The following is an 11,374-nucleotide window of genomic DNA, read 5'->3' as shown; positions in this document are numbered from 1 at the left end:
CTTTAAATATATAGCGTGGCTTGCACTGTGTCATTGTGTCACATAAATCTGTATATATTTATGCTGTATTTTTTTCTTATGCAGTTGCTGCATATGCAAAGTCTTTTATTGTGAAACTCATCCTATGCTCATGTTTAAGACCAATAAAATGGCTTCGCCGTTCGTTGTTAAGCGACTATAGGGAACTGAAAGCAAGAGTGTGGTCCGCTTGCACCTCTTTCTATCCTCTCTTCTTAATAGATTCAAATTAATGCAGTTTTGCCAGGAGCATCTGATGGAGTTAAGTTATTTGTCCTGGGCCTACACCCCTGTTCCACTCATCTCTATACAAATTCAATTTCAGTTAGAAAAGCAGACTCGCTGTTATTGCCCATTTGTCAAAACATCAACATTAGCGTGAATAGCCCGGTGGAGGAGGCTCTGGCTCGTAGCTTAGGACGGTTGCTTCCCTGAAGAAAATCAGATCAAGCATTGTGAGTGTCTCCCACACACCCCTGTGGTTTGTATTAATTCTTTCAAACCGCAGTGACAACGAAAGCCTGGAAACAATAGTCTATATTTATGCCATTCTAGTGTCTTCCGGTGTAGGTGTAGGTCTTTTTGTTTTTGTTTGGTTCTTTTTTGCTAAATGACAGTCACTTCTCCATGCCCTGCATGGTTAACATATGTGAATCTCTCCATAATTAATACAGAGCTTGTTTGTTAATTTGTATTTCTTTCAAGACAAAAGCTGGAAGCTTTAATAATAGGAGCAAAAATATGTTATACAAGCAAAAAGTTAATTTGTTAAAATGCGTTAAGGAAGCATAACGGCAGCAAACACTGATCAATGCAGCAAGCTCGCAGTGTGGGTGGACAAAGCAAAGGCTAGCTGCAGAAACAGAAAGTTTGACGATGAGACCGTAGCAAAGTAAGAGAACTGGTTGCACAGAGGTTTGGGACCAGGGTGTTCCTCAGCTCGGGGGCACAAGCACTTAAGTTTCGCTCACCTATATGGAGAGCAGCTTTGCAAGAGTGTGGGAGAGACAAAGTGTTTAAGAGGGGGTGTAGGGCGGCTGGAGGTTGCTTTTTTTTTCTTCTTCATCTGCCTCTTTTTCTTCTTCTTGGATCGAGTGCAAATAAAGATGCTGGAAGCACCCAGACAACTGTTTGTCAGCATTTTTGGCTTTCTGGCAGCATCAGATGAAGAAAGACTTGATAGAGAAAAAGGAAGGTGAATACATGAAAGTGGGATACTGAAGAGTGAAACATCAGCAGTGGTTTTGATTCACCTATTGATCTTGGCAAACTGACGCTCCCTCTCATCCTTGACAGTCTTTCTCTCCTCCCAACTGAAATCTATTTTTTGCTCCCATCAGCAGAAAGGAAGGAAAACATGGCTTTGGCTTGATGATGAGTCAACTCAACCCCGGGTCACATGGTCTACTTTGTTGATATGAGGCTGAATAAAGCATGAGGCTGATCAAGAACAGAGTAAGTTTGCTAACCTTTAAAGTTATCTTTTGCTAAGTCAAAACTGCTAATGCTTTCAATATAAGCTATGGAAGTTTGTAAAGCCAGAAATAGCATGTATTTAATTATGCATTCACTTATTAAGTGTACATTTTTGCTAAACTTTACCGTTTTAATAAGAGTGGATACAGTGATTTGATGCAGATAGGGATTAGAAAGTCTGTTCACTCCCTGTTGTCATAGTAAAATAGGTTAAATAAGAGCGTTTGTAGACAAAAACCTTATTTTACTAAGTTTTTGGAAATATAGTATCAATAAAAAACAAAATATCAGACCTGAATTGAAACAATACTATTATCTTGTATTTATGTTACAGGCAGCGTGACTTTTACAGAAAAAATACAAAATACTATTTTGTGCTTATGCCAAATATATTTAGAGCTCGCTGCTCTCTTCCTGGACGTCTTCACCTTTCTGAACTCCCTCCTGGCTGAAGAATTGGAAAATACTATCTACTGTATTGCCAAAATTATTCACTATCCATTTAGCAAACACTATGAAAACACTACACATAAAACTGCATTACTGGAAAGTTGTACATAAAGCATCAAAAGTACAAGTATTTATTCTGTAGATAAATGTTCCCCATCACTGTTGTATGGACCAGTATTACTGCTGCAGATGGTTAAGCTTGAGCTGTTCAGTCTGCAGTTATGCATCATATTCTTTTCAATCATATGAAAACACAGGCCTGCATCTCTTAAAAAACAATACTAAAATATAATCAAAACAAACAAACAGCTGAATTAAAGGGGTGTGATATGGTCAGATGTCTATATCTACAGGGAGATACAGGGAAGGTGGTGTGCTGGTGAAACTTAGTACTGGTTTCTCAGATATGCAAAACAGAAAGTGCTGGCTGAGCCTGCACCTATCACCTTGCCTGTTTTATTAAACTGGCTTTTACGTATCCTCTCTGTTGTCAAAGCTCTGCTTGCTAATGTGCTATGTGTGATATTCACTTTGGTGTGTTTAAATTGATGTTTATTTTTAGATTCGACTGAGCTAACACAGCCTGCTTTGAAAGGCCACAGGTTAAGGGAGCTGATTTTGCATTCTGATAATGGATGCTACATATTGGTTAATGCCCCAGTCACACAGACCTAGAGACCAGTCAGTGACCAGCAAGTAACCACTGGCTGCTGGGAAAAAATGTGTATTCCCCGACTGGTTGCTGGAGGTTTCTGGCAGGCAGTAGGTGAAACTAGTCATAAAGATGTATGCAGTGCTGCACGGTTGCCGATTGCGTCATGGGGCCAAATGTACTTTTGCATTTTACTCTGGTAAAAATCGCTCATTCCACATTGTGCAGCATTTAAGCTAAGCCTGGCTAACTTAGCGTATTAGCTAAAAAATAACTGGGCATTTTAAAACCCATGCTGTTTCATTTTCTTGACAAGATTTAGATAAGACAATTAGAATGGACATGCTATGGCTAACATGTTGCTGAAATAAGAGCCATATTACTTATAGCTGCATGTTTGTGCATGTGACAGCGAACATGTAACAGGTCATTTAACTATGAACAATACATTGAGGTTTTACAGGACTATCACATGGACAGGGTCCTTGATTGTTGCCTTGGCTTACAGGTAATGCTTGGCTTCGGATAGACAGAGCTTATCTGTGGATCAAGCTAAGCTAACTGGTTCAACTTTCAGACAAAAGAGGGATACCAATCGCCTCCTCAAACTTGCAAAAACCTCCAAAAAAGCTAAAAAATAGTCTTTTGAAAAGGTTTTTAATGTGCCAGTAGATGTTCTGAATGCAAGAACGCCTATCTGGGTTCTTAGTACTGTTATAGTTATAATTTAAACAGAAATGAGTTTCATTGCAGGTACATTGCAGTGAATTCTTTCTGAGACTTTTGACATTTAGATAAAAGATGTTTCCTTTGGGATCACACCAAAGGCAAAAGGGGGACAGTAGAATAGCACAGTATAGTAGAATAGTACAGTATAGTGTAGTATATTAACCCTCAAGGCTCTCCAACTCATTATAATGATGGGTTTGAAGTAAAACTGAAATATTTCTGAAAGTTTGTCTGTCATACTAATGTTGCTGACAATAATTTAAACACATCTGTGGAACTCTTGGTTTAAGTGATGATCATTTGGTCTTTTTCTACATCTGGATTTATCTCCAAAGTGTCAAATAATTGTTGTCTTAATCTGCCACTGGTGACTGTTTCTGTGAAAACACTTATGGAACACTTATGGGAAACCCTAATACATTTAAGGGGTCCCTGGGTGCATTTTAAGTTTGGGTCTGACTCATGACCACGGTTGCCCTACGTTCTCTCTGTGCTCGTACACTCTTCCCCTATCATCCCTGCCTGTCTTCACTTTGTACTCTCTAACAAACAGGCAAACATGGCTTGAAAATAATTTTCTAAATAACACCTTGCAGGCTGATCTTTTGATTGCAGCTGCTCCGGCTTGGCTTTCAGCTATGCAGGGCATCAATTTGGAAATTACTGGCCAAAAATAGGAGGCAATTTACCTTCTGCAGCATCAAAATAACGTAATAAAGAATTTGCGTCTGGCAAATAAAATCCATTGATCATCTTTGTCACAGTTTGATGAGTTCAAATAAGAATTTTTATTATATTTTGATGGATAATAATTTCCAAATTGTATGTTTAAGAGTGAACTGTGTGTTATTAGCTGCATGCCAGTTGCAAATGAATGTGACATGTAGTAAGAGGGCTTTATGGTGATGCTGAGCTAAAGCAATTTTCAGTCGTCACTTAATACTGTGCTTTATACTCACCTGCCATTTTCTTAGGTACACCTTGTGGGTTGGGCCCCCTTTTGACTTTAGAAATGTCTTCATTCTGCATGGCACAGATTCAACAAGGAGCTGGAAACATTACTTAATTCTGGTCCATGTTACATTATATTGTTGTTTGTGCACCCATGATGAGAATCTCCCGTCTCTCCACATCCCAGAGATGCTCTGTTAGATTGACATCTGGTGACTGTGGAGGTCATTTGAGTACAGTGAACTCACAGACATGTTCAAGAAACCAGTATGAAATGATCTGAACTGTGATATGGTGAGTTATCCTGTTGGAAGCAGCCATCAGAAGACGTGGTCATAAAGGGAAGGACGTGGTCAGCAACAATATTCAGGTAGGTGGTGGGATTTAAGTGATGCTCAGTTAGGTCGATGGGGCCCAAAGTGTGCCAAGAAAATATTCCTCGCACATTCAATTCAATTCATGTTTATTTATATATCGAGGCACTTTATATAGGTAAAGACCCTCCAATATTTGAGCGAAAACCCCAGCAATCCCCTATGATTAAGTACTTTGTGATGGTGGGAAGGAAAATCTCTCTTTTAACAGGAAGTTTCTCAGGTGCTCAGACCGACCTATCTGGCACCAACAACCATGTCACGATCAAACTCACCTTGACTCTGCCAGGTGTTTCAAATTGTTACTATGTATGGGGGAGGTTAGAGGACGAGTGCCTGCAGCTGTTTATAAAACACAAAGAAGGTCATGGTTTGGGGCCAGTGGGTGTTGAAGATCGTGTTAAAACTGATGGTCTTATAAACACAGGAAAGTACTGTTAGATTTTGACCAACCATGCAATGCGATCGAGAAAGCATCTGACTGTCTTCATTTTGCAGCATGACTATGATCTCAAACACGCTGCCAATGCAATAAAAATCACTTGGATAGAAAAACAGACAATAAAACACTATCAGTCATGGATTGACCTCCCCATAGTCCTAAACCTCAATGTGTTTGAAGCAGTGTGGGATCATCTTGGCAAAGAACAGAAGAAAAGGCTGAAACATCCATCCATCTGACCTCAGTAAATCACATGATAGGGTGGGGCTATGTTTCACAGTGAGCTCACCTGAATCCTTGGCTGATTGTGACCCACACCAATAGAGGAATCAATAGGGGGTCCATAACCCTGATTGGGGACACTCACATTGGGCTTAAAATCTGGGACTCTCCACCAGTTGCTCTTAGAACTAAAGAAGCTTCTCAGATGAGAGGTGACACATCTTCAAGGAACCTAAAAAAGTCCAGATGCTTTTCTTTCCAAGCTCCTTAGAATCAGTGATAGACTTTCAAGTATTTGCTACAATACTTAATAAATAATGCAGTTTAAATCTTTGGGTTACACGAGCCTGTGGGGAACATTTTAAAGTCTATCTAAAACAAGAGTCATTTGACATTGGTATCGGTGAGTGGCCAATAAACGCAGGCATTTCATCATTCAGACAAGGTCTTTAAAAAAAGTTATTACTTTAATCATGGTAAGAAAAACCTATACACTGCATGACCTCATTGCCCTCAGCCTCAGTACTGATGATTGACAGATCTAAGGAGCAAACGGCCAGGCTGGCACGAAATTTGTGGCTCACATTCACCCATCTCGTAGGAAGAAACCTATTGATTATGGTGACTGTGACGGTGACGTTTTCTCTGGCGCTGCCATTAGTCAACTTAACTTTTCAACAAAACACTGATAGCTTTGTTGGCCAGGCATTTGCTGTGTTCCCAGGAGGGAGAGAGGCAAATATTGATGATATTCAAAGTGTCAGCGAGATGCCACACTTGTACCTCACAACTCGTAATATTTTCTGTGTGTGCATTTATGCTCCAAGTGGGTTTGATTTTGAAGACCCAATACTCTTTACTGCACAGCCATGATCATAAGACAGCCTTATGGCCACCCACACCCATTCTGCCATCATCCCAGCACAACATCTGTCTGCGAGGATAATTGCTAACTTGGGAGATTATTAGGACTCTGTGGTCATCTGCTCTTTCTTTGCGTGCAGAGTTTTGACAGTGGGTTGACTTTTAAAGATAATACAACTCCAGGTTCCTGTAATTCATATACACATTAATTAATTGTCATCCTCCATAAATTTCCAGAACATCAGCCTACTCCACACCTTTCAAGAATAAAAGTCTTTACAATAAACCGTTTCTTTTGGTATATAAACTACATAAAACTCATCATTTTCACATCCGCATGTCTTGATGGGTCAATATGAACTTTATGTTTCCTGCCCATGATGACAAGGGCACGCAGCCCGACATTTTAAGCACGGTCCACACAGCAAACAGGCTGACTCCTCGAGCATGTATGTCACGATGTATCAGCCTGCTTCATTCCCAGTCAAACACTGCCTTTTTGTCAAGGCAGCTGGCATCTCACAGATACACATATGGTCTCCTTTTGTGTCTGTGCTGTGACATGGTGGGTTGTAGCGAGAGGAGTCTGCCACTCTGAACTGCTTACATATGCATGTTTACAAAGGACCCCTTTGTGTCACATTTAAACATACTGGGTAAGTGTGGCAGTTTAAATAAAATGTTTAGCACTAATGATGTAAAAGGAAAAAAAATGTAACTTAATCTTCTGGTAACCCTCTACAGGGTACTCATTAAAATATTGGGAAATTCAAAATTAACCTATTACAAGATTATGTCATTATTTATATTATTCTATTACAAGATCTCCATCAAGGTCAATGAAGTAGCTATACAGATAAGATTGATGCCAGTATCTGTGATGTAGCCTGATCTCTGTTGATTGGCTGGGAGAAATCCATGTAGTTCTATGACCTAAAAGAGAGGAGAGGGGCAGTAATTTGGATCGATTGATTGATAATACTTTATTGATCCCAAAGGAAATTGGGTTAAGGCTGCCGGTGTTCTGGCAATATTTGCCTTAAAACACGCCAGTTTAAGATGGCGAACATGGTAATTACCTGCTTAACATCATCATATTCGCCTCATTATTGGCAGCTTGTCAGCGCAAAGAGCGCAGAGCTACAATCATGGCTGAAGACCTCTCAGTCTAGTTATGATATTCTGTAACATACTTTAAATTCACCAACATTTCCCAGCGAAACTGCAAATCAAATCCCTGTCAAGTCAACTTGACAGGAATATTTACTCCAAAGTAGCTTTAACCTTTCGGTCTAATCTAACGTCTGCATTCGGGTAGGAAAAGTGAAAAATCAATCAAAAGCATCCTTGACATAAAAATCTGTAAATCACGTCCACGCCACAACCAAACTGCATTAAATAAACAAATAAGAAACTCTATTTTTTTAATCATTGTCTAAGCATACCACTTATTCCATGACGGAAAACACTGCTTTGCGATTATTTTTCTTTTTAAAGGTGGAACTATAATTTAGCTCCAAGCTGACAAAATAGAACATTTAAAATATACCTAAAAAATAAAACAGTGCAATTACTTTCCTCCCACAATTCAGTTGAAGGACTAATTGGATATCTGCTTTATAGTATTAACTTTATTTTTTAATAATTTTGCAATCATGAAGCAATGAAGTGAAGCTTGCTTTCTTTTTTTTTTTTGTTGAAACACTGCAAATCGAGCTCTTAAAGTGTTTCTCCTGAGAACTGTTTTAATTAAATGCATGCAAACATCAAACATGTCTTAATATTGTGGGCTTGTATAAAGGGGGAGAGGGCACGGGTAATTCAATTCCAGGATCAATAAGTCATTGGGGTTGTTCTAAAACAGATATGTCCCCCTGGAGGTGTACATTAAGACTGTAAGCTCTGATTTAGTGTTGGGCCCTGTTGTTTGTTTGTTGCACCCACAGTTCCTCTTCTCTCACCTTTCAGCATCGATTGCATTCCACCCCTTTGGATTTTTTTCCCCCCAAATAAATAACTCCCTCTATGCTTCAAAGGACCTGGATTGCTTCTTTGTTCTCTGTGCATGTGAGTGTGAGAGTTTTCATGTTCTCATCTATGTGTGTCCCTGGGTATATTAGTTGTAAGCAGCAGATAGTCTTAGATCACACTCCGTGTTAATATTCACCTCAGACAAAGTTTTAAAGGCACGTTTTTAATCGAGGGGAAAAAAAAATAGTTTAACATATCACACAGGCTGATTCATCTGTGAGAATTTATTTGAATTTATTTGTGAGTAAAAGAGAGGAGAGAGAAAGAAAAATCAACAATATTTCCTTCAACAGCTGGTGTAGATTAATCTCCGTCCTGGCAAGACGGGGGGAAGGCGTAAAGTTCCAAAATCAAAGTCTTGCAGGTGCAAAATTGAATCTTAAATGTAAATTGATTTGGAGATCAAACATTCTCCAGCCCCTCTATCATTTTAATCAGGCGAAGTCGAGACACTGGTAGAGTAGAGAGGTGCTCGAAATTCTGAATTCACCAAATGCATCTTCCAACCTTGATTAAGGGTGCGAGCGTGCGGAGGAGGGAGGGGGCTCAGCTGCTGGTGTCGCGCTCTTGGGCCAGGTTGAAGAATGCGATCGCTGTGGAGTTGTGCGTGTTTGGTGGCTGCTCTGGTCATCTGAGGTCTGCAAAGTTAAGTGCGGTGTTTTCTTGGGTAACTGTTCGAGCAGTGGTCGAGGAACTACACCAACTTTCTAGCGCTCACTTTGTGCAAGTTAATCAAAGAGGCAGGGCAGATTTATAGGAACAAATGACCGGAATAAAGATTAAATCATCCTATATTGAAAAAGAGCACAATTATCCCTTATCTGCAGTATAACTCTTTCAGAATAAAAGTTTTGTAAGTCTAGTACAGACACTGAACACAAAATATACGTCAAACACAAATATTTCTTACTGATTTTTTTTCCCATATGGGTTGTATGCAGCTAAATACTTAATTATGAATTTGATCTTTTTGATTGCTTGTTAACTGTTTTGACAGATGTTTGGTGAAATAAATTGGATCTGCTGACACACGTTCAGGAAAAGGAATTATTTTTGCACAAAAACTGTTTCTGCAAAGTCTGAAAGCATTTGGCAAAATAGTTACTGAAACTTTTATTTATTCATTTGTATTCATGATTTAAGACCACAGGCTGATATACTTGATCACACCGAGAAAAGCAAAAAAATGTCGATGGTAGATGCTAAAAATTGGTAATTTTAACCCATTGCAATATGGCTGCAAGGAAAACTGATACTATCATAGTATATTATATAGTATAACTCAACTTTAGTGGCTATTAATGAGATGCTACTGCCATAAAATTAAAAAAGATACTTCGTCAGTTGATATAGATGCATAAATGCTAAAAATCTGTATTGTTAGCGTGTTTCTAGGTAGTTGCTAGGCAACATGATGAAGTCATAATTATTGATGTAGATACCTTCAAGGAAATAAGATGTACACACATGAGAAGTTTGGTTCCTCAACTCCTGATGATATTAAATTATAGTAACATGTCCAGCTTAGGATTTGGTATAATCCATTAGACCAACTGAGGGCTGTAATAGATCCTAAAAACTGGAAATGAGGTAACAATTTTGCACTTTTGGTATGGAAATCTAATCTTTGATGATGATGTAATGTGATAAAAACCCTTCCTTCTATCAGAAGTCATAAATTCAGGATTCAAGAATTGAGCCAGCCAGGAGTCGAACCTAGAATCTTCTGATCCGTAGTCAGACGCGTTATCCATTGCGCCACTGGCCCACCTGGCAGTCTTCCCACAAAATCAACATGTGGTGTTGATTTGTTTAAGAATACGTGTATGTATCTTAAATTTGTTTTCCAATGGGAAAATCAGTTTGGCTTTTTATCTAGAAAACCAGAGTGATGCTAACTGTGGATTGGCCAGATGAAAGAGTCATCCATGCAGCGCTCGACTCACCCAAATCCCACATAGGACTAACATTTTTACAGTTTCTTTATTCGTATGCTTTTTTATTTGACAGCTCCTAGTTTCCTGGTTTCTTGCATGATGAAGAAAATGGAAAAACACACGGTGCTGTCATGAAACATACATTGCCTTTAAATTATGTTTGCTTCAAAGTCCTACTAATGGTCACAAAACCAAGGAAAATTTGGTTCAATTTACATGAAAAAATATATTGATTTTTTTTCTTATTTTACTGCTTTCCAGTTTTCATACCTTTAACTCCTCGCCAGGATTGCGAGCTACACACGCCTCTTCCCTCTCTGTTGACATGGAGGTTATATTTAGAATTTGGATTGTGTTTTATTTCATACTTTTCTGCTCAGGGCTTGTTTGTTTGGCTACTGTTCTCTTTATTTGAAAGTATTTTACATTCAGAGTTGGAAATATATACGTTTTTTGGTCTTACTATAACAGTCTTCCTATATGTGTGTGTATGAGCATACTTGTGTATAAGGTAAACAAAAGAAGAAAATCCTCATAGAAAACAACGAAAACAAAGCTCTATGAGGTACTCTGAGATCTCACATTTTGAAAGTTAGAAGGCAGAAAAGTTTTGTGTCTGATGTGCTTTGTCCTGATGTTTGAATCTTTGAGAAACACACTTTCATTTCTAATAATCATATTCGTGTTATAATCCAGCCTGGACTTATATAGGTGGTTCTAAATCCATCCAACTGAGACAACAATCCCATAAATCACTTTTAGTTTATACACAATGGAAATTTTAAATGGGTAAATTACAACTACATGTACTCAGATCCTTTTTTCCTACATTTTAAACAGATAATACAGGAAAATCAGGAGCTGATGAGCTCTCAACAATGTTTGTGATACAGTTCAAGAGTAAAACTATGGTCTAATACAGAGATCCAGCTAACAGGATTTATCTTATCAGAATTGTAACACTGGGGCTCTGATATGTGATGGACACACAGTTGCTCTTGACAGGCCGCAGAGCTGCTTTGGTCTTCTGAGAATGTCTCATCTTCTGCTGCACCTCTCTCTCCCTTACCCTTGTGCACTCCTGCTTCTTTCACGTTTCTCCCCCCTTTCTCAACACGTCTGCTCCGTGCCTGCTTAACTCATTATATGAGCCCGAATGGAAGAACGGGAGAGGGATACAGCCTCTCATACATGATGCGCCCGGCTAATTACCCTGCGCGGCTGACGT

General features: G+C 39.0%; 1 non-coding gene across 1 annotated transcript; it reads right to left on the bottom strand.

Annotated features, from left to right (window-relative positions):
- Positions 1-9,904: 9,904 nt before the first annotated feature.
- Positions 9,905-9,977, bottom strand: trnar-acg. The gene has a single exon. It is a non-coding gene; the product is annotated as a tRNA-Arg (tRNA).
- Between the last annotated feature and the right edge of the window lie 1,397 nt (positions 9,978-11,374).

The sequence above is a fragment of the Oreochromis aureus genome, linkage group 3 (assembly GCF_013358895.1).
Source record: "Oreochromis aureus strain Israel breed Guangdong linkage group 3, ZZ_aureus, whole genome shotgun sequence".
In the NCBI taxonomy this organism is placed as follows: Eukaryota; Metazoa; Chordata; class Actinopteri; order Cichliformes; family Cichlidae; genus Oreochromis; species Oreochromis aureus.
Note: the sequence above shows the minus strand (reverse complement) of the source record. Positions and strands in the feature narration are given on the sequence as shown.